The following is a 24174-nucleotide window of genomic DNA, read 5'->3' as shown; positions in this document are numbered from 1 at the left end:
AGCATCCATGTTTTTGGATTCTGTGGTTATGGCTGTGTTACTACACCCTAGACACAAGGGTATTCACAGAATGCGAAGACACAAAATGAAATGCGAACAGTAGGGAGGTAAATGGTACTTCAGCTCCCTGCCACAGGTTGACACTGGTGTCCAAGCATATTAACATGTAAATGTATGGACACTGTATGATCATTTAGCAAAGATAAAGGGAAGGGGGGTGCTTAAATGGCAGTTAGGTGCAAACCTGAGATGTTCACAGTTTTTGAGTGCAGATGCCTTTTAAAGGATTTGTTGAAGATTGATACAGTAGCAAGAACTCTGATGAAAGTAATGAACACTCCTGAACAGACCAGAGAAAAAGGACATTTCACAGGACAATTCTGTTTCTTGATACGTTATACTAAAACATGTTTAATTACAATAGAAGACAAAAAAAGTAACAGGTATCTCTAGATAAGCTATAAAGTTTGGAGTCCTAACACAGATTGGACTTTCAAAATCTAAACAAGTGATGGTGTGCTTTATCACTCCAGAAGCTGAGAAATTTTGCTGACTACACCTGACCCTGACAAACAACTGAAACTTAACAATATAAGGATTTGTCATCTATTTCAGTCAAATTCTTTGTATTTGCAGGGGTCTGTCCACAGAAATCTTGATGAGCAGAGTCTTATGTCATGCAGTGAGCACAACCAATGCAGTACACTACTCTCCTTATCTTTTGAGTGGTCTGGATATCAGCAGCATATTAGGTAATTATGTTTGGGAGACGTCAGAATATTTTTATTTTGGGGCTTCTCTCTTTTCTCTGCTTTGAAGAAATTTCCAGCATTGTTGCAGCATGTTTGTGTGAGTTTTCCACACTGCAAACTGAGGAGAGGCATTAAACAGGAAAAGAAAATTATCAGAGAATGTAATACCACAGAAACTTTCTTTGAGATGAAGGACTAGATATTATCAAAGAAAACAGGCTGTAATTGACTTTATTTCAAAATCACCACGTATTCTTTACACTGCACTTTCAATAAAAACAAAGTAAGGTAGCCACTGATATAATTTTCAGTTCTGAAATGGCCTCGATTTTATCCTTCAAGGACATGAGACCTGTGAAATGATGTTATAGCACACGGGCATACTCTTCTATACAGAGCAGAAAACCATGCATCACATCACAGAAATGACACCGACATGACAAAGTAAGATTGTCCTAAAATAATTACATTTTAACAGTGCCAAATTGCTAGTTGACCCATAACAGCCTGCTTTGAAAGCAAGAAAGTCAAGAGCATGAGTCTATTAGCAGTCCGAGACTCATCAGCCATCAAACTTTTACATGGCTTTTTAGTTCTTCCCTGTCCCAGCTTGTGTTTTTCCTTTGTCTAACAGACAACCCAGTTCTGAGCCTTCAGGTGAAGCATGTTTACTCGGCACGGAGAAGAAATCAAGGAGCAAACTCATCACACAGGAAGTGACAGAAAAGTGTGCATTTCAGAACTGTGCAATAAATCCCAAGAGGTGGGACAGACCTAGCACACACACACGCTTGGCTTAAAAAAACAAGCGTACATTTTTTTCTTTGGCCCAAGCTAACACACTCACTACTGTGCAGCCATACCGCAGCAAAGAGGCACTGCTTGTTTACCATGGCTGAACAAGGCCAGACCTGTCCCTGACGCTCGCTGGTCCCAAGCCCTTCGCCTCACAGCGGTCCAGCTCTCACCTCGGCGGGCTCCTACAGACGGAGACTTGTGGCAGACAAGAAGCCCTTGCTGCTCACAGCGACTGCCGAGCAGGCAGCGGGGCAAAGAGCAGCACTCGCCTGCTCGGCAGCGGTTCCGCTTCTCGCACTGACAAAACCCTGGTGCCCTCTCTAGTGCCGACGGAACCTGACAGAGCTCTAGATAAGTTTCGATCTCAAGCACATACGCGACTCTTGGGCACGGCACTGTCTAGAGCCAAGAGCTGGACGCGATGATCCATGCGCGTCCCTTGCCCTTTCCAACTCAGAGTATGCCACGATTCTGTGACGAGCAGGCTGCCACCTCCACGGGAGAGCTGCGCGACGCCCGCCCTGCGGCCGCACGGTGTCCCCACGGGCCGAGGGACACCCCGCCCCGCCCGGCACGCCGAGCGCCGCCGGAGCGGCCGCGCCTTGCCGGGGCAGCGCGGCGGGACCCGCCCCGCCCGCAGCCGCGCGATGACGTGAGCGGCGGGAGCGCCGCCCAGCCGGAGGCAGCGGCAAGAGCGCGGGTCGGCGCGGAGCTGCCGCCGCGTCCCCCGGCCGGCGCCGCCGTGCATGGGGAAGGAGCGGGCGGGACGCTGCCTGCGCGCCGCGCTGCACAGCTGCCGCCGCCGCCGCGGTGAGTGGGGCCGGCAGCGCCCGCCCGCCCGCGGGGCCCAGGGGGTGGCGGCAGCAGCGCCGTGTCCCGCGCCCCGTCCCGCGGGCGGGGGCTCACTCCCGGCGGGCGGGCGCGAGCGGGCGCTTGAGGGGCGGGCGAACGTGCCCGCCGGGCGCTGTGAGCGGGGCACCGCTGGCTTCCTCCCCCTCCGTAAACAGGGCTCCCGGGGGGCGGGCCGGGCCGACCTGGGCGGTGGGGGAGCTGGAAGTGTGGCTGCCGCGCCTCTTCGGTGGAGGTGCCGTGTGTTGCGGGAGAACTTCCTCACGAATACTTATTTGTGCCGTTAAAAAAAATCTCTTCGCAGAAGGAGGGCAAACAGTCACGAAAAACCACATTTGTGGTTTTTCTCTGAAAGTCTCTATTGAATTTGCTCCTGCGTGGGGAAGTGTTCCGTTAGGTCTGGGCTGGAAATTAATGGATTTGATTAATTTTCAGAAGATAATTTTTCTTTTAAGAAAAGAATTTCAGATCTAACTTACTCAGATTTTTTTTTTCTTTTTTCTTTTTTTTTTTTTTTTGCGACTGAAGTCTAATTAGAATCTGATTGTGGCATTGTCTTCAAATTTCTCACTTCTGCAGTCAGTGACAGGTGAGAAAATAGCATCTTCCTTTGGTTATTCATAAATTGTTTTATGCTGGGAATTGTTGAGTGTATTCCTTTTGGCTGCTGTACAGAAGGAAACTTAATTGGGAAGATTGTAACGGCTATTAACAATTTTGAGTGTAATTTTGCACTTGAGATTATTTGCTTCGTGATCAGTGTTTCTGACATCTTAGCTCTGTAAAGTTTACCAATTTATTATCTATTTCATTTGTTCTATTGCTAGTTAAATGTAATGTGTATGTAACTAGGTGAGAGAGAAGTATTTTTTAAGTTTCTGTTTTATGGAAATACAATATTGACAAGACCATAGAGAGATTCTGTGCACACTTAAAGGTATTTTGGATCAGTTATAGGGATTAATTTTCTTTTCCTTCCCTGCATCTCTTCTTCATAACTGATGTGGTGCCAATACTGTAGTTATATTCTTAGGGCATGCCTGTTTTTCTTCTCTTTTTAGGGTTTGTGGCAGTAATTTGAGGATTCAGTAGGAATACAGTAGCCACTGCTGTGTTCTGCTTGATGAGAATGCATCCAGAGTGACTTACATGGTGTAAGTTTAGACTCCTGAATTAAACAGCTTCAGTATTATTGTGTGAAATAGCAGGGATTTTAAGCTGTGGTGGTCTTTCCAGAGAAGCCTAAATTTGACCTATTTACAGATTTTCATTTTTTGTAAGCAATAATGGCAGCAACATGGGGAAGGAGTATTTGCTGCTGGGAGGGGAAGTTGTAATGAGCAAGAAGTACATGGAATGCAGAAAATGGTCCAACATCCATGTTGGTTGAATCAGACTTACTGGGACTGCAGAAAGGAAAATGAAAGGAGGTCGCTACTGCTTTTTACTTGTAGCTGCTCAAAGTGATGATTAGGCTATTAAAAAGTTGAAATCTCTGTAGAAGAACCATTTCCAAACCATGGGGAGGTAGTGTTATGCATGACCACAGAATAGTACTAAAGTGAGTGTTACTGCCATGTCGTACTAGCAGTGGCATCATCTTTCTGAAGTTAGGAGGAAAGCAGTTGCTGAATGAGGTTGTTGCTTTGCCATTGGTCTCTTTTTATTTCAGCTTTGAGACATTTTTACAGTATGATTTTTTGTAAACAAAAGCTAAGTGGCAATGTTTGCAGTTACAAGAAATAACCTGAGATCTCATCTGAAAGAGCCTTAAAAGGGAAATAAACACAATGCAGAAATGTAGTAGTATTAAACAGTGACAGTAATTAAATGGTGTTCATTATGAATAGAAGAGTATCAAAAGTTACAAAACTTGCAATTAAAAAGCAGTTAACAGAATTGACCATGCAATAGTAAAACAAGTATTTGTTCTAAAAAATGGAATTTTGAAAAAAAGAAAGAAAACAACTGGAAGAAGGTGACCAAAATCTGGTGGCTTTTCTTAGAAAAGTGACTGGAACTTTAACTAGGAGGTAGAGCTAGATGACCTCCTGTGGAGCCTTTCAACTCAAATTATCCTATCAGAGTGCTCCTCTTCTGTTACAGGCTAGGATTTTTCTTGTAACACACCTGCTACTTTTTCCCTAGGCTTGCATGCAAATGTCATCTTTGTCAGTAGGCAAGTACAGTTATGAGCTGCTGTTTCAAAGCCTCTGACCCTGACCCTGCACTGATTTTGGTGGGTTCTTTATGTATTCATGTGTCCCATGGGGTTCTCAGCATGAGGCCAGTAAGATGACTAATATGAGTAATACCAGCATGATCTGAGTCAACATTTGAGCTCATGCTTACGTTTGTATTTCTTTAATTTGTTTCAGTTACAATTTCTTTATCAAAAGGTGAATGAGGAGCTTTCTTGAATTTCTGAATATGAGATTTTAAAATTATTCTGTAAGATAGATCTGTCTTCATGCACATGTGAAAAACCGTACAAAAATGTGAACATATGAAGAAGCTTCTTTGTAGTAGTTCTGCTGAAGGAACAGTAATCCAGTTTTATTTGCTGCATACAAATGGATGCTTTCTGCTGCATACTGTGTTCATCTAGAGAGTAGATTGTATGTCTCACTTAAATTGGTTGTGTGCGTCAGTACAGTGACAGCTACAAGGTACAAGTGTAAGGTAGGTTGTTGCTGTCAGTTGCAACCTGTAAGGTGCTCAAAGAAAAAGGGTGGTGCCTCACTCAAATGTCAAGCTCTGTGTGTTATGCAGTACTGGGTGCAGAGAGGTCTGGTTCATGTGAACAATGATAACCCCCATGTGTTATGTAGAATGACTTGCCTAGAAGGCAATTGTCCATCTAATTTTGGTTATGTAGTTGCTGTTTCACACAGTCAAAGCTCAATCTTTAAATCTGATTTGTAGAAAAAAAACCTGTCCAATCTGGTGGAGGCACCTATTGATTTAAAATCAATAGAAACATTGTCCCTTTCTGAGGTGAGTTGTCTCTGCATCTGTCTTTGACAATGACTTCCACGTAGCATTACGTGGTTCCTTTTGTTGTTAGTAGATTGCTTTTTAATCCTGGTTGCACATTTCCTTTTATTTGGAAGGGAGGGGTTAGCTCTTGGTGCTTAGATTTTCTGTATTCTTGGTTTTCTACTGGTTTTGTGTGATGCTTTTTTTGCAGGGGTGGGGGAAGGGGGATGTATGTGTGTGTATTTCTTTTTTCTTGGGGTCTTTATTTCTTCATAGCTCATACAAATCTATGAACTAATTCTGTTTTTCTGTGTTTTTTGCAATGTCGCAAAAGGCAATATTCCAGGTGAATTGAGAATGTTTTTAATACCTTTCCTCTTTTCATCAGAACACTTTTTCTTGTCTCATGTGTGCCTGTATTAAACAAAGATTCTGCTGAGCTGCACATCCTGTGAGTTTTGTTTATCTGCTTACATTTGGCTTAAAATTTAATGTCACATGGGAATAACTGCAAGTTTTTCTTTCAGGGGTATATTACTTTGTTTTTTGACATCAGATGTTATCTGTCTTCTGTTTTTTTTGCTTGGCTAGCTCTCAGTTTTGATCCTGCTCAAGTCTCATGTAAGCCAGTTATCACCAAAGTTGTTTTTAGGCTAGGACTTTGAAAGTACTTATATGCTTGCATAAATATGTATGGTGTGGTATTTCTTGCTCTGCATGCAGCCCACATGGGATCTTTTCTGATGTTTACCCCAGTTCTTAATCTATGTGTTCTTTGTGGTGTACGATTTTTTTATCAACAGTTCAGGAGCTGATTTAGCTGGTATTACCTTTAACGTTCTGCTTCTGTGCTTGAGCAGCTGCAGTAGATTTCAGGACTTAAGAAAGTCTTTTAGAGATGTTTTAAGTAAATGGATGTATTATACATGTTCAAAGTATTGTGATTAAAGTTATTAGAATGTACAATTAAAACTTTTTAAATGCTGCTTTATGTGACTTCATTGGTCTCAAGGATTCATTTTTTGCAGTATTTAGTGAGAGTAACTATCAAATCAGTTTAAATGAGTTCTTTAGACCTTTTTTTGCACAGTCTATATCATCCTGTTCACCAGAAACAGTGCAAGAATTTTGAGGTTTTTTTTGGTTAGCAGATAATGTTAGAGGAATAGTGTTAGCGTACAGGTCTAGTATGCTTTAAATGAGTATTTTCCATCTCTGAGATCCATTAGTCTTGTTTGACTGCAAGGATTTCATAGTTATGACAAAAATGTTCATCCCTATTCAGTGTCTCATAATACTGGCTACAGCTTGAGTTTCTAGTACTGTCATATTTCTTAAGTAGGAAAACTTTGCCTTCTAAACATCCAGTGTTGATACATAAACATACAGTTAATTTGGTACCTGTACTTATCAAACAGTTTTTAGAGGCCTCAGTTATTCAAGTGCATTTAGACTGGGAGGCCTTTTAATTTCAACATGGAATTATGGGATTACTTGCATGGATTCAGATATGGAGGTAGGGGTTGCAGGTAGTGTTTGAGTTATGTGTTAGGTAAAATTTGACTGGGAGACTAATGTAACACCATTTGAGGACAAAGACAATTGGAAAGCAAACAGTAATTCCTAATGCAAGAGGGGGTTTATAAACCATAGAGAGAGAATTATAAACTAAGAAGTCACAAAGATCTAAGAATAAGGTGGAGTGGTAGTTTTATCATGTGTATTAACTGTTCTCCTAACCTGTCTTTGTTAAGACTTTTCTTTTCTTAGCCTCTCACAAACACTGGAATTTGCTGTAGGGCTGTGCTGTAAACTGTATCACAAGTGATCTAAGTTAAAATTAATTTTTTTTTGTCTCATTTGGAACAAGTGGCATGAGGGAAAGGGAACGGACAGGATAACTTCTTAAGCTGGCTTGCAGTGTCAGTGAAAATGTTGTGTAATTGCATCCTGGATAACCCCAAAGATGGACTGAGCTACAAAAGAAATGTTGGGTTCCCAGTGGAATTGGAGGGCACTGGATTGCACAAGACCCAGATCCTCAGCTGTGGGCAGTAAAGCTTGTGTCAATCCAACAGCTGGGTCCCAAAAGACAGACTTTGGAACTACTGTAACAACTGTGTAAATAGGTGCACGGTTATCTTTTAATTGCCGCATACCTGGGTCTTCATAAACTTTTGTAACTATGCTCTCTGTCAGGGAGCTTGTGAAAATTTACTTCTGGCTGCTTTTCTCCTAACCTGATTTCTTCAATTAAAGGAGATTTCAAGGTAGTTGGCTAACATTAGGGCATTCTATTCCTATGTATCTTCCCTTCCCTAAAATTGGAGACTAGCCCACTAAAACTATGTTTTGGACATTGGAAGGAGGATGGACATGTACTGAATTTCAGTATTTTCTAAGCATGCTTGCAGAAGCTGGGGATAAGCATGTTAGACTTAAGTTTGTGATAGCAAGAGTGCAAAACTTAGCAAAACACACAGGCACTGTCCAAAGTGGATGTGAAAATGAACTGGGGTCTTCACTTTTCATTGCTATGCATTGACAAACTAAAACCAGTGTGATGAAATAGGTGTACATGAAAGTGGAGGATAAATCAACCATAGGATTTATTTGGCTGAGGTTTAATGACATTACATCAGTATCACTCAGAAACAAATTAATTTGAAGCTAGGTTTGCAATATAGCTGCATGTGTGATTGTAACACACATGGGTATACCTGAACTCATTCATATTTCAGCAGTTGGAAGCCACAGCAGCTTAAGCCATACAGGACACAGAAAGTTTCTCATGACCTTTGCTACCCAAGGTGGTGCACATGTATTAGCAGCGTTTTGAAGAGTATCTTAAGACTGCAGCACTCTTTAGCTGTGCCACAATTTTCTTGAGCTTTGGTATTTTTTCCAGGTTTCTTTCCAAAGAGCTCTGCCACTTGCTGAGATTGCTATCTTATTGTCCCAGTTTCAGCCAAGACAAAATTAATTTTTCTGCGGTAGCTGTGAGGGGGTGGAGCCTGGACCCATGTGGCAATGTCTAGGTTGTTATTCTATACTGTGCGCTTCATCCTGTTGGAAGTAGGGTGATCTCACTTCTGGAAAGAAGGGTGTGGCATTAGGTCAAGAAGAAGTGTGGTGGGAAGAGGGAACCTGGGGCCTTTGGGGAGTGTTTCGCACTCTCTTTTGTACACTTTTGTTATTAATACTGTTGCTGTTACTGTCCATGTTCTTATCTCATTGCTGTTTCCAGTAAATTGTTCTTACATCAACCTGTAATCTCTGCCTTTTGTTTTTTTCACTGGAGTGGGGACATGGAGGGACCAGACAGGCTTTCTTTTTAGGGGGAGTGCCAAATTTGGAATACCATTCCTAAATCATGACACATCAATAATTCTGCCACTGAACCCACAAAGCTGAATTTTAAATTCACTTTGGAATGCCAAAATGTTTTTACTTTGTTTTTTGAAAAAGATTATAGTATTTGTCAACTTTTATGGTGATTTGGTGGGTTTTGACACATTGAAAGAGTTTTTTCAAACTCTTGAACAGGATGTAAAAATTTTTTGGTCAGTTGATAATACATGACGTCTTTTCTTGTAGTTTGTTATGCTGTGATGTGGCTATGCAGTTATGACTGTGCAGGGTGGTGAAATATTATTTTTTAGTCAGACTTTTTAGAAGGATATTTGAAGTTTGCCATGACTTGATATTACAGCCATTAACTGCCTGTCATAATATGCTAGAAGGCATTGACTGTCTGGTTTGCAGTAGTCTTGTGGACTGCTCAACCAAACTTTATGGAGGGCCTTTCAGCAGCTTTATATTTAGATCTTTTGAAACCATTTCCGTAAATACTGAGAAAACATTAATTTTGAGCAGCATGTAGGGCACTTGGTGCTTTGTCCTAGTGTGTCAAACTATTTTGCTCCCTCTCCAACATCTGTAGTATGTCTTGGGTGAACAACTCAGTATTATTTTGAGTTGATGCAATATAACTTAAGTGTTTCTAAGTGAGAATTCCTAAAGGGAAGTCACCTTGAGTGCCCTTTATAATACAGTTAATGGGTTAAATATCTGTGAAGCCAGGAAAAGTGATGGTCCCCTTCATGCTCAAGGGACACACAGAATGAAAGCAAGTGCATATCATCCTTGATTTTCAGTGGACAAGCAGCTAATAGGTATGAAAATTATTTCTTTAAATTATTGTCTGTTTTAAAGAAAACTGTTTGGAGGTTTTAGTTATAATTTTGCTAAAGCCTAAATTTAGTCAAATGTTGTAACTTTTATTTAAAGATGGATATTGTATGTATAGAATCACAGGTTAATTTAGTGAAGCAGGACCTCAGTTGGTTTCTGTTTCAAAGTTCTGCATAAAGCATGGTCAGTAAGGAGGTCATTTATAGGTACAAAAGCTGTATCCAGGAAGGTCATAAAAATCTCCAAGGATGGAGATAACACGGCCACCACTGGGTCATCATCTGGATGTCAAAGATTCTCTTTATTTCCTCCCTGAACATTTTGTGTTTCAACTTGTTGCTGTTGTCTCTTGTCCTTTGGATGGAGGACAAGAGATTGGCTCAATCTTCTGAATAACTTCCATGTTGGTGCTGAGGACTGCTGATAGGCTCCCCCCATCTCATCCAGGTGGAATAGACCCTGCTTCCTAGTCTGTCCTCATAGGGTCTGTGCTACAGCCTCCATCTGTGTTGGTGGCCTCTGCTGTGGACTTGTTCCTGTTTGCCAGTGGTTTTTGTCTATGTTAGGGCAGTGGAATAAGATCTAGATTCAGAATTTTAAATTGAGCTGAGATCTGAATACTGATAAATTCCTAAATAAAGGACAGTTGGTGGCCAGAGACTTTCTAACAACCAAACTGGGAATATGTTCTTCCCCCAGTTTGTGTAAAAATAACCATATGATGATGAATGATGAGTGGTTTAAATCCTTGAAGGATGCTGTGACCAGAAACAGGCTGTTCAGCTCATGTAATTGACTGAGCTTTCATTCTTTATTGAACTGCATAGTTTGAAAAAGATAGTATGTTTTGATAAATTAATTTTGTTATATAACTTTTCATTATAAGTATTGCATTTAATAATATCAACTGTAGTTTTTTTGAAAGTTTCCTATGTTTTTGTTACATTTCAATTTTAGAAATGCAGAGTGCCAACAGCAAGTTAAAAATTACTGTAGTTGAAAACTAGCCAATGTGCTTTTTGGCATAATTTAACTAATTAAAATTAAAAGTCTAGATTGAACTGATTGCATTCTATCTCTTCTTACATAAAAATGCACCGTGATATGTCTTGTTTAGTTAAAGACATTAGTGTGGAGAACTATTGGCTCCTTGAGTGATAAAACACATGGAACAACAGTTTAAAAAGTAAATGCGCCGCATGAATGGTTTATATTAAATGTTCTCTTTAATTTCAGTCATAACTTAAAGAAGATATTTTTAATTTGAATAAATGAATTTGTCGGGCCATTAGATTGCTGAGTACCTAATGATACATGACATGAATAGAACACATGTATTTATATTTTGGGGTTTTTGGGTTTTTTTGGCACTTTTCTTTGTTTGGGTTTGTTTGCTTTTGTTTGTTTGTTTGCTTTTTATTTTATCTTTGAGTCTCTAAGATTCATAGACTATTAAAACAGCTGGAACTTTTGGAGTGTTACAGTATTTTGTTTTTGTCAGGTCATTAAACTTCAACCTGTTAAGACCAAAGTATTCCATTTTGCTGAAATGAATGTCTTCTAGAACTGTTTATGAGGGTGTGGCAGTGCAGTTTGGTTCTTTTGTCAAGCTGGATTCCTGAGTACAAGTTTACAAGTCAAGTTTTAATATTTGCCTTTCTTAACAGTTTCTCTGTGATCTCATTGCATACTAATAAAGTTAATTGTAGAATGCAGGTTTTTTTCCCTTAAGAAACATAAATATATCGTGGATCAGTGTGCCATTTTTTTTGCATCATTTATTGACCCTGTAATTTGTTTAATAAGAGCTTGTAGTAGTGATATTATTTGTGCCTAAAATTCTTCCATTTCTTACTAAGGTTTGCTCTTGTACTTGAGGAGCTAAGTATATACACAATGTTAGAGCACTTGCCTTGTTTCCACTTCTTTTTGGTTATTATTGCTTTTTAAGGTTTATGTTCCTGACTCTTTTCTTATTATAATGACCTAAATTATTAGGCTGCTTTCTTGATTATGAAGTATTAAGGGGAAAGAAGAAATTTTAAGAAATTCACCTCATGCTCCGTGGTTGTGAAGCAAAATAACATCTTAATTATTTCCTCTATTAGGCAGAGGTATATGTTCAGAGACAGTAAGCATGCAGGAATTATCACTATGGTATTATTTCACTATGGTATTATTGGTTGAAACAATATTTTGCTTACTTCTGGTTTGGAAGAAAATCTAATTTTACGTCTAACAGTTCTTTATAATGCATTACAGTGATTCTAGAATAATTACTTGTTGTTTGGTCCAGTATCTCTCTTATCTAGACATAATTTCCAGTTACTCACTGAGCCTTTAGAGGAAGAAATGAGCAAACAAAACTGATGTACATCCTTTTGATGTCAGGGAATTAAGGTGGTAAGTCATTGTCTCCGATGACATTTACAGGAGAAAAAAGAGAAACTGAAGGAAGAAAGTATTAAAGCTTTTGTGGCAAAAACATACAAGATGCAGCAACAAGGTTAAATGGGTGTGTAGACTCATTTGGTAAGTTTACCCAGCAAGTGGTAGGAAAAAAAAAGTTTGTTTATATTGTTAATTTGAACTTTCTAATATGAATGATACTGCACCACACACAAGATAACTATTTTGAACTTACAAATAAAGCAGACAGTCTTAGTCAAAGACACTGGGATACAATATAATATATATATTATAAAGAGTATATATATATATAGTCATAAGCATAATGTAACCTGTTTCTAAATGGTTATATTTCTAGTGTTATAAGAAAAGGAATTTTCCATTTCTATCACAACAGCAAAAATACTTCTGCATTCCTTTTTCACCGTAGTGGAGCATGAGGTGAATTCACAGGCAGAAGCAGGAACTCAGTAGGATTCTGGAAATAATATGGGCTTAAAGTAAGGAGAGAGCAAGAATGTAAACAGCTTTGTCTCATCATCCTTCCAGATGCTCTCTGTTCATTACCTTCTTACTATCATCTCTTTACTCTTCTTTTTCAGAACTTTTCTCTCATGTTCAGCCGCATCTCTCCTGTTGGGGCTTTGTTGCTTTCTTACATTTCTTCCTCTGGTCACATTAATCAAACAGCCATTAGCTGTTCTGTTCTGAATCAAGTAGGTTTTAAGATTGCTTTCTGATCTTGACAGTAGTCAATGTCTGACCTACTTGGAATCAAACTTCATGGCCCATATCTAGACAAGTTTTTTTTTCTTTCAGTTTACATTGCTGAAACAGCCTTTTGTCTTTCTGGATCTGTTGTCCTCAGAGTTACTATAACCAACTCCCCAGTCAAGTTTTGAGGGTCTCTGTAGAGAAAATGGGAAGAAAATAAGATAACCAAAAAGCACTTTACAGCACATTAAATATGATTAGATTTGCAAGCTGGGCTAAGCTATATTAAGATTATGTTTTTGGGGTTGGAAAACTGATTTTCAGTTGGAGGAAAACTGTTGCTGGTTTTGAAAAAGAAATTAGTTTTGATTTGTTAGTGGGAAAAACAAATTTCTTGTGAAAAACAGATTGTGAAACGACTCAGTTCTATTAGCCTCAGTGGGTAAGGGTGTGGTATTTTGATATAATTTTTTTTTTTTTATGTGTGAGTAAGGAGAAGTGTCGGTGTTTTGTCTGGAAGGAAAACAGAAACTGGCAGGTTGCTTGGTAGTAGATGAGAACTGATGTTTAATCTGAATACAAGGATGATGGTAGGAAGTCAAAATGTTTTACAGATGAGGGAAAGAAAATACAGATGACAGGTAATTAAGAAGGTGCAAGAAACCCTGAAATTAGTTCAGTTGGTTAGAGCATGAGGCTAGTATTGCTGAGCTTGTGGATTCAATCCCCACACAGACCTTTCGCTGAAGACTTGGGCTTAGTGATCCCTGTGGGTCCTTTCCAACTCAGTATTTAGTGATTCTTAAAGTCACAAGTGTCCTTGCTTCTTTGTCTGTGAAGTGTCACAAAAGTGAACTGAATGTTCTGTGAAGGTGTGGGTAGGTGAGTGTTCTGTATGGAAAGAGAAATGGGTGCAAATCTTTGTGTGTCTTCTTAACTTTAACTGCTACTGTACGTATTTAATTATTCCTGCAGTAGTAACTGTTGGAAAGTATGTGAAATGTCAAATTTCAGTGAGGCTGCTGTATTGACAGTGGAGAGGTCCTTTGTGATAAGACTTTGGAAATGCTCTTTTATAACCTCAGTATAGACAGTTGATCTAGAAAAAGATTGATCATCTGGTAGTGTTTGAAGCAGGCATTCATGCTGTCTGCAAGTGTTTTTCTCAGTTTTAATTCCCCATGGTTGAGGGTCAGACACTCTAACTGTATGTGAGCATTAAAGATTTCATAATATCAACTAAAATTTTCTCTGAACTAGTGTTCATTTCTTCAGAAAATACTGTATCTTAACATGTGTGTGCACACATTCCTTACTGCTTTCTCACCAATACCTTTATAGTTTCTGGGCAGGGGAATAAGCAGAAATATGTATTTCAGTCTAAAATTCTCAGTATCTAGAACTCTAACATCGTCCTTTTATTTTTTAGGCCATGTGATGGAATAAAGTATCAGCTTAATAAGCCTTTTATTTGTGACACCTCCATCTACTGACACACAGATCATGTACAGGATTGGTTTTGCAATTACAGTTAGTGATCTCTCATTTCGCATTTGTTCCTACGTACTTTTATTTTAAGGTTTTGTTTTATCTTTGTAATGGATGAGTCCCTTTTGAAGTCATAACTAAAATATTGGATCACAGAACTTAATCACTGAGTGAATTGCTACATAATATAACTGTTTGTTATGGAAACAATGACATACTCATAAGTACAGTGCTGTAAATACAATGTTTACTGTAAAATGTACAGTTCTATTGTTTTTTATGAGAGGGAGCCTTTAAAAGGGTGTCATTGCATATGTACATAACATTAGTCATTCTATATTTTAAATTATGATGTGCTTCTATTTCATAAAATATTGGAGTCACTTCTAGGTAATTATTAGAATTTCATATGCTTTCCAAATGTATAGAACATTTTAAATATATATGGCTAATGCTACTGTCTCTGCTAGTTTCAAAACATTTGAAAAGTACTCTTGGTGTTCAGCAAGTAGATCATCAAAATGCTACTGTTGGACTAGTTCACACAAAGTCTGGCTTTAGCAAATCTCATTATATGATTACAGCCGTACTTAAAGTGTTAAATTGTGTGTACAAGTAATGAAAGAAATGGCAGGTCAGCAGTGGATTACATAGACTATGTGGGAGTGTCAGTTTGGTAATTTGTGTGTCTTTTCATTTTGGTCCTTGTAACCTGAAAATCTTGGTTGACTTAAGAACATAATTTTTACTGTCAAGGCTACTATGATAAGTAAACTATTTATTTGGAACAAATGCACAATATCTAGACTCAATAACAGCAAACATTATCTGACATATGCAATGGTGTGTTTTTTTCACACAAAAAAACAGAAGATGAAAAAAACCCTTATGTAATTTTTAGCTCACTAATAGTGCTGGAACTTATGAAATTGGTAATCTGAACTTCAGTAATTTGCAGCCAAGAAGTAAGAAAAAATTGGCAGTCTTTGTGGCAATACTACCTCTAGTGATTACATGAAAATTACTTTTCTAGAACCTTAAAATAGATATATTTCCTTATATATTCTAGGTTCTATAAAAGTTTTGAACTTGTTTCCCCCTTAGAAGACACTCTCTGAGTGTTGCCTGTTTGCAGATAATCGATAATTTCTATTTGCAATGGATTATTTAAAATTACTGACTTGAGAGCCGTTACACAAGAAGACATGGAAGATTATCAACTTCGAAAGCAACTTGTATGCTCTTGAGTGATAAAGAAATGAAATACTGGGGAGAGCTGGCTCTTTTGTCTTCTACCAAAAGGAAAAAAACCCAAACCTCTCAAATAGGGTAGAACCAGTTCCTTTGAGGGGTCCAGCTGCTAGGAAAGGAAGGAGGAAATAGGAGATGGAGAATACCCTGAATAAACAAAGGAAAAGGAGCCTAAAGTGGGGAGCTTTTACAAAATACAGAATAGATCAGGGATATAGAGTAAAGTGGAAAGAAGAAGAGTGGGTTTCTTTTTCTCCTCCTTTTTTTCCTTCTGTCTTTTTCAGGGCAGGGAGAGGATGATGATGTATAAAAGAGAAGGGAGGAACAAAACCAGGAAAAAAAAAACATAAGGGAATTTAGCTGCCAGCCTAATTATAGTTCTTCTGGGCTAAACACTCAGCTTGAGTAGTATTTAGAGGTTTTGCAGGACCACTACAAGCAATGTATTTGCATTTGTGTGGTAAGGGGAAAAATATTTAACCACTTGCCCAAGTCTAGCTACTGCATTGAAACAGCTTGTGAGGTGAAGGGCCAGTAAGGCAGCCTTCAGTAGCTGAACAAAGGCAGTAGAGAAAGGACTGATTAGAGAGCAGCCATAGCCCTAGGAAGGCAGTTGGACTCTGTGTGGGACTGCTTTGGATTTGTAAAAGGAATAAGATGTAATGCTATTACATCTTATTCCTTTTATTTAATCTGGTTTGGTTACAGTGAAAAACACCTTTGTTTCAATAACATGTCCATTGACAAAGATGTGAGTTCTGGTGTGTGAAGCCTTGGGCTGCCTAGCTGGTACCTCCTGTATTATTGAATTGGCAAAAGTTTCCTACCCAAACTATCAGTCACAAACACACAGAAGCAGAATGAAAAGGAAGACAGCCATACAAGTGTTTCTGTGTTTGTTTGGTTATAGAGTAGAATTGCTAATATGGTGAGATAGACAGCATTAATTGGAAGGGGTTTGGCAAGGCTGAGATGAGAAGATATGAGGAGGCTTGCTGTCACTCTTACCAGCACCTCCTACAAATAAGAGGACTGAGGCCCTTGAGCAGAAAACACTGAGATGAGAGGGGGGTTAAAAGTTTGGAGTACTGACACTTTCTTCCATGTTAAAGGCCTATCAGGCAGATTCTCGAAGGGCTCCATGAGATGGGGTTTTCAGTGCTGCAGTGATCCTCTTTGACTGAGTTAAAGGACAACTAAATTAACTGGAGTTGAGTACTGTAGGTGAAGAATGCCAGTAGGTTTTTATTTGTCACTGTTTTATTTCTAGTACTTCTGCAGCAGTGAGAGGGGGTGGGAATTAAACTGACAACATCATTACACCTAGTTACTCAGTATTGTTACAGTACTTGAAGTAATTTGAAGAAATACTGTTTCAGAGATACAACATATGGTGGCTTTCATCAAAGCAAGGGTTATGATTGCATTCACTATAAAATAAGGCCCCTAAAAAACTCAGAATGAAAGAATAATCATAACTGGAAATGTGCTTACAGCCATTGAAGTGGGTTTTAAGGAAATTGTTTTGAAATGTAAGGAAGTGCTTTTAAAGAGGATCTGCATCTGGATCACTTTTTTTCCCCCCGTTTCTCTGTATTTAAGAATAACCAGACATGTATATGCAAAAGATTCAGTATTATCTCTAGAAACCTGGTTTCTGATCTTCTGGGATTCAAGTTGAAATTTACATTAGATTACGATGCATAAAGCAAGTCAACAACCAAGCATGTTTGACTCCATAATCTTACTGAGCTGCAACTTGTTTAATTTGAGTGGTGGTTTTGGTTTGGTTTGTGGTTTTTTTGTTTTTTTTTTTGGGGGGGGGGGTGTTTTTTTGTTTTTTTTCTTGGTATGAGGATTCAAGTACTGTTTCCCTTCTTGGGCTCTCACTCAAAGCCTTGTGAAATCAGCAAAATGTATTTGAATTCATTTGAATTAAACCATTTTCATTTTGAGGTATGGTGACATGATACAAATTTGAGTAATATATCGCTCAGGTTGTTGCTTAATAAATCAAAGCAGGTTTTATGTGTATTATCTTTTTATTTGTATGATTTCTGAGTTATTACTGAGGTAAGTAGGCTACTAAAAGATCATTGTTCTAGATAAAATATCAGATGTAGCATTTTGGTACCCACTGGATTTGTTACTTTGACAATATTTCTGTATAGCAGGTCCTGTTTATTGTTAAAACCTTGAAGTTCTTGGTCTAAGTTTAGCAAATTTCTATTTCCCAGAACTCTCTTGCAATGTAAGATAAATGTTGAGAAAAGGTATGGGAAAACTCCAGTATCCAATTCCACTTGAAACTTCTAAAGATAACAGAGAACTAGGGGCTGGAGGACAGGCAGTGAACAGCATGAAAGAGGTTATAGTCCTTGCTTGTATTCATTGGCAGACTGGGTTGCAGAGACATTCTTTATTGTAGTTGCAAGGGAAGAAAAACCTTTAATCTCCAAACATTTTGCAATTAGTAACATCTCTTCCATGCTTAAATGGGTTGTCTGTTTTTTGTTTTTATGTCTAATTGCCATTGCTTGCTGGTTGATGTAATCACCCCACAATGTATCTTAGTTTAAAAGAAAATCAAAAACAACCAAGTCCTTTTCTATCTTTATGTAGAACCCAGAAAAAAGCTATTTATTTCCAGAAATCAGTCTGCATCTGTGTATAGTTTTTTTTCCCCCATTTACAGACTGAGTTACAGATTGAAACATCCTTCAGTTTGAAGTTTGAAGAAAAGGGTTCTGTCATTTTAAAGTTTGGTCTGCACTGCTTGGAAAAAAGTCATGTTAGCTCAAAGAAACTTTAAATTGAGCCAGCTACTTTGTGTTTGTTTTTGTTGCACAGCAAAGTTCCTATATAAAAGTAGAATTTTGGATTACTGTTTCTTTCTTTCATATGGAGATCTTGCACTTGTTTTGCTGATTTTTGCAAGTTAGAAGATCTTCCAGCAAGTTTAGCGATTGTATCAAATATGTACAACTTTAACAGACAGCAAATGTTTGTGAATGATAGCTTTATTCTTTGATGTAGTCCTGAATTTTTGCAGTTGTTAAGTATTCTTGCATTTGTAATTTGTTGTATAGATAGTATTTAAAATAGAATAATCCTTAGTAAATGCAGAAACTATAAAACTGTACTTCTGATTTGGATTTCAGCCAGGTTGTACTTAAGGTCTCTGCCCACCATGATTGAGTCCTTTATATATTTGAGTATATAGGTAAAATTGAATGTGCCTAATGTTTATTGTATGTGCGTTTGTATAAAGAACACACAATCTGCTCCATATATATAGGTAGTGCTTATAAGATGTGTTTTCTGCTCAATTACATTGAAAATTTATATTCAGTTCGGATCTCACTATACAAAGACTTACTGTGATTACTACTCAGGACATGCTCAATTATTTCCCAAGTGTAGCCTGCATTTTTCTTGAGTATCTAACTTAACACTGATATCATTAAAATGTCTGTCTTTCTTTTAAAATAAAGTTGTATTTGAAAGGCTTCTATCTAATTTTGCCTGATTGTGATTCTGGTTCAAAGCTTCTTAATATTAGATCATTACAACATTGGCATGCTAGAAAAAGATCAGTGAAGTACTGCCAAAGATAAATACAGCTGGAGTACATGATGTACTGAGGGGTGAGGGAATTGTGTGTTTTCATTTGGAGAAGTCTAAGGAGACATCAGTTTGTTGTCTTCAGCTACCTGATGGGAGGCTATAAAAAATATGGAGTTGGACTTTTTCTTGAAGGCACAGGGTGTTTGGATGAGAGAAAACAAACAGAAGGAGCATGGGAAATTTTTGTTAGGTATTAAGGAAATATTTTTCAGCAGGAGGACAGTCAAACACTGGAACAAACTATTCAGAGAGGTTGTGAAATATCCGCCTCTGAAAATGGTATAAATTTTGCTATATAGGCTTTGAGCCTGGTATAATTTGACCCTACTTTGAGTAGTGATAACAGACTAAATGGCCACCATAAGTCCCTTCCAACTATATGAATTTATTATTATTATTATTATTACTACACTTTTTGCATGTAATAATTATGACTTTCAGTTTTGTTGCTATATAAAAAGGTATAATGTTTCACACGAAAGAAAATATTTGCTTGAATTGCACCTGTGTATGAATAACACTAGGGTAAATAGTATTGCTTGGTTTTGATTCTCTTTTGATTATTACATTGAGATTCTAATTAGTGTATCTAACAACCTTTGTAAAGTGTGGATTTTTTCTTGTTTCTGAAGGTGGAATGCAATGGGATATTAAGTCTAATCCCTGCAAATGTCTGCTGAAGCTGTATGGATATTTGTGGTTAAATTGAATGCCTCACTAAGGAGAAAGTATGCTCTTTTTTTCTGTATGAAACCTTTTATTTTCAGATTTTCCTTGAGTATCTTTCTAAGAAAATAGAAGTTTCCAGCTACAAACCAGCTTTTTCTTAACTCTGCTGGTTTTTCTGCAGATTTAGAGAAATTTCAGTTTCCTATGGTGCATTTTCAAGTAGGATATGTTTTCAAGCCAGTGTATGGCAGTTAGAGTGGAGCATGTTCCCATACATGTCTGCATCTGTGCTAGCAATCCTGTGTTTTTGGAGTGAAAAAAATGCAGAAAACTTCAGCAAATGCGGAAAACCTTTGAATAGTGCTCACTGAAACTGGTTTACTGAATGTTGTCCCAGTACAAAGACAACTGCTAAGCAAGTAGGGAGCAATTAGGAATACCAGGTGAAAGGGAGAATAAGACTTTGGCTTTCCAGAATTTCACAGATTTAAGCTAATGTGAAACCACTGTACTCAAAAACTAGACTGCTCTAATTACATAATAAATACATCATTATACATAATAATACATAATCTTAGATTTTGGTGATGTTAGAATAGCAGTGTGGATGATTTTGTAGGCATTCATAGTTAGTTGAGCTGTTTGTTAAGCTCTGAACATAGCTCTCTTACAGGTAAATTTTCAAGTACATGCTCTTGGTTCACTGAACTTTTATGTCTTTGGCGTGTTAATAGAAAAGGTATCTTTCACAATTTCTCTGGTTTTCAATGGGGTTTAAATTGTAAATGTATCTCTTTATGTACCAAAAAATAGCGTGCAGCAGAGTTAATCAGAAAGTTGAGAATTGAAGTGAGGTTTCTTTGGACTTCATAAATTATATGTTGATCCCTCATGTATTCAAAAGATTTTGTTTGAATTTGCAGTAATGTTAACACTTGCCTCCCCTGCCTCCACAGTTTTGCCAGCAGCTCAAGTAGTAGTGTAAGTTGTGTTGATTTCAGTAGTCCAAATTGTGTTGACGTTTTTTGAAGTGCCACTTTCATATAAGAACTTTGCATCACTGCATTCTTCTCATGTGTTGCCAGGAGGCCTACCACTTTTGTATGGGAATTGGACTAATGTGTTTGTGTGGGTTCAGTTCTCTTGTGGTCTGTCAATCAGCGTGCGTACCAATCTGCATACCTTATATCTTACATTGATAATTAAATGCTGCCCCTACTGCAATTCCAGAAGGTCTGTGTAGACTGGTTCCCCATTTAGGAGGCAGGCTTTTCAGTTCATGCAGCTCTCTCTGCTGGTCAGCCTGTATAATCGGTTATGCCTCAATAAAAGCACTCCCAGACTTTTCCTTTAATATATGCCTGTCTTTTCCTACTTAAGGGTCAGGAGGCTTCACTGGAGAAGGTCAGTTGCCTTCCTCCTCAAGTCCTTTAAAGACCTCTAGATAATTAACTTAGGTAGTTCTGCTTGACCCCTGTGATGTATTCCAGTGTGAGTCATTGTCCTTACCAAATGGATCTGCAGTCCTGCCTAATTTTGCTGCCATAAATCTGTGTCTTTCCTGAGAGCAAAATGGCCTGCATTCTTTCTTCTCCTCTCGCCCTGTTTACCCAGTAAACAATTCCATTTTAGTATGGAATTGTTATTTTATAATGACTTGTTTGTCCTAAGTCATGCAACGACTGCTCAAGTATGTATTTTTTCTTGTCTGAAAATACCTCTCAGATCTGGTGCTTTGAGTTTGCTTTTTTACCTTGGAAGTTGACTTCATGAGTGGATGATCATGATTACTTGTCTTTTAAGTTAGTAAGTTACTCTGATTCCCTTCCCCTTTTGGGTCACAGCAAAAGAGTGTTAGTCAGTAGGATGGGAGAAAGAAGTAAACTGTAGAAAGTGACAAGAAGAGATGGAGAAAGGAAACGGAAGAAATTACATGGAAATGAGGACTGAGTGTTGTTAAGGTTAATCATTTGGGGAGAAAAAAGTCAGACTTTTAAACTTAATTCTAGGACCTTAATATCTTCTGGCCTGATGATTTTAATGTCTGTGGGGGGAAGCACTTATATAATTTTTCATAGAGTCATAGAATTGCTAAGACTGGAAAAGATCTGAGATTGAGTCCAACCATTAACCTAGGACACCATGTTTGCCATGAAATTATATCCTTGTGTGCCACATCCATATGCCTTTTGAGCGCTTTCAGGGATGGGGATTCCGTGACCTCCATGGGTAACCTATTCCAATGCCTGATTACCCTTTCAGTGAAGAAATTTTTCCCAATATCCAATCCAAAATCTCCCCATGTACAGCTTAAGGCCATTTCTTCTTGTTCTGTCGCTTATGACCTGGAAGAAGATACTAAACCCCAGCTCACTATGACCTTCTTCGGGTAGTTGTATAGGGAAAGGTGGTTGTTTTCAGGTGTTGCTTGTAAAGATCACAAAGCTGTTTTTTTTAATTCTCCTTGGCTTGAAATATTTGTGAATCTTGGATCAAAATGAAACTACTCTGGGAAAGTACTGTTGTACTTTTGTTCCGCTCCTAGGCTCTTTTCTGGGCACTTACTCTTGGCTGCCACTAGAACTAGATGTGTCTTTGGTCTCATCCTGTATGCCTGTTCTGAAACAAGTGAACCAACAAATGTCCTGGAAAACATGCACTGAGAGAGATTTAACTCTCAAAATCAAGTTGCCTGTTGTAGTTTAGGTAGGAAAAAAATACAAGTAACAATTGTTTCATGGGCAGTGGAAAATCAGTCCAAGAATTAGTCATACAATGCACTAAACAATGACAGTAGCTGAGAAAACACACAGATTCAAAGAGTGTTTAAAGTTATAAGGTCCACACAGTGTCATCTGGTCCTACCTCTCTGCTCAAGTAGGGCCGTCGTGGAGCACATGGCATAGGATTGTGCCCAGACAGTTCTTGGATATCTCCAGTAAGGAAGACCCCACAGTCTTTCTGGACAGCCTGTTCCAGTGCACAGTCACCTGCACAGTAAAGAAACTCATTCTTATATCCAGGTAGAACTTCTGTTGCTGTTACTGTTTGTTTTGTTATCTCATTGCCGCTTCCAGTAACTTATTCTTATCTCAACCTGTGATTGTCACCTTTTGTGTCTCCAGTTCTCAATTCCATCCTGCCAGAGTGGGAAGTGGTGTTGGTTTGGGAGAGTACCAGTGGGGGCACTGAACTGAGGAGTACTATTCCTTAACCTCAACAGATGTTTAGAAAAGAAAAAGATGACTAAGTACATCTAGTTAGCTCTGTGTGTATTAAGTCAAAGCCACTCCAAAGTAGCTGTAAATGTATTTTCATAGATAAATAAAAAACCTTAATTGCTGTTGCTAAATTCTCTAGAGTATTTCAAAACAGGTTGGATTTACAGGTGTCACAATTTGTTAATAAGCAGTTTGAGGAAAAGAAGGAAGGAATGCTTCTTATAGCTGAAAGAAACAGAAGGGGTAGACTAAGAAAAAAATATTTTCTAACTAGTGAGTGTGAGGAATTAAGCTTTTTTTTCCACTACTCTGTAGTTACAACAGGATGTAGGTGTTCCAGAAATACTTGCTGGTACACTTTCATTGTAGAAGTAACAGTAACTGCGCAGAGCATTAGGATCAGGAGACATGAAAGACCAGGGAATGGTGAAGGAAGCAGGTAGTTAGGAATTCAGGTTTTGAATCAAGTTCCCTGTTCTGAGTGTTCAAGAAAGACAGAGGAAAGGAATGCAGTTAGTCAAAGGCTGTGGTGCAAAATACGTGCAACAAGATTCCTTTTTGATGTTGTGTCTGTCCAAAAAATATGGCCCATGTTTATTAGCTTTATTGCCAAGTTGAAATTTTCACATACTTGAAAATTATATGACCATAAGCACTAATTAATTTTTCTCATGCTGTCTATGCTAGTAAAGAATATCAGTCTGTAGAAATTTTGTTGAAAGATGTTGTATTGTGGTATGTCTTAGGTGGACACTGGGCTTCAAGAAACCACTGCAAGCAAAATCCAAGGAAGTATCAAGTAATAGTAAGAAGGAACTTGGCAGGCTTCACTCGGTCAGTTTCTATTCCTGTTCAGTAGACAGTTGAATCTGGGCAGTAGTCGATAAAAAATTTATGTCACATAATGGGACTAAAGGGAAATTAAATTTTTCAAATTCATCATGTTGGTAGTTTAGGTAAATTTAATAATCACAAAATAATTTGTGATAAACTGTTTCTTGCTGTGATACTGATCACAAAGCAAATACTTCACCAGTTGTAGAGCTGCATACTATTAATAAGGAAAACTTCTGCAATACAGGCAAGTACTTGAAGTAGAAAAGCAGTTATCTTTAATCTTAATTCTTTTGAAAAACTGGAAGAAAGAAAACTATTTTAAAGGCAGACCTGTCTCTATTTTCCTATAAATCCATCATATATGTTATGATAATTGTATGTAAAAG

At 38.2% G+C, this 24174-nt stretch overlaps 1 protein-coding gene across 17 annotated transcripts in view; it reads left to right on the top strand.

Moving 5' to 3' along the window:
* Positions 1 to 2204: 2204 nt before the first annotated feature.
* JAK2 (Janus kinase 2) overlaps positions 2205 to 24174 on the top strand; it is an 86456-nt gene continuing 64486 nt past the window's right edge. For 4 of the 17 annotated variants that reach the window (XM_050987272.1, XM_050987273.1, XM_050987280.1 and 1 more), the window contains exons 1-3: positions 2205 to 2360; positions 2928 to 2988; positions 3461 to 3553. The gene's annotated coding sequence lies outside the window, so the exon portion shown is untranslated. Of the gene's footprint in view, positions 2361 to 2597; positions 2797 to 2927; positions 2989 to 3460; positions 3554 to 5324; positions 5397 to 22611; positions 22754 to 23697; positions 23786 to 24174 lie in introns of those variants that run through there. The other 13 variants (XM_030236923.2, XM_030236921.2, XM_050987283.1 and 10 more) reach the window with 7 other exon arrangements.

Source organism: Serinus canaria, chromosome Z (genome assembly GCF_022539315.1).
Source record: "Serinus canaria isolate serCan28SL12 chromosome Z, serCan2020, whole genome shotgun sequence".
Taxonomy (NCBI): domain Eukaryota; kingdom Metazoa; phylum Chordata; class Aves; order Passeriformes; family Fringillidae; genus Serinus; species Serinus canaria.
Note: the sequence above shows the minus strand (reverse complement) of the source record. Positions and strands in the feature narration are given on the sequence as shown.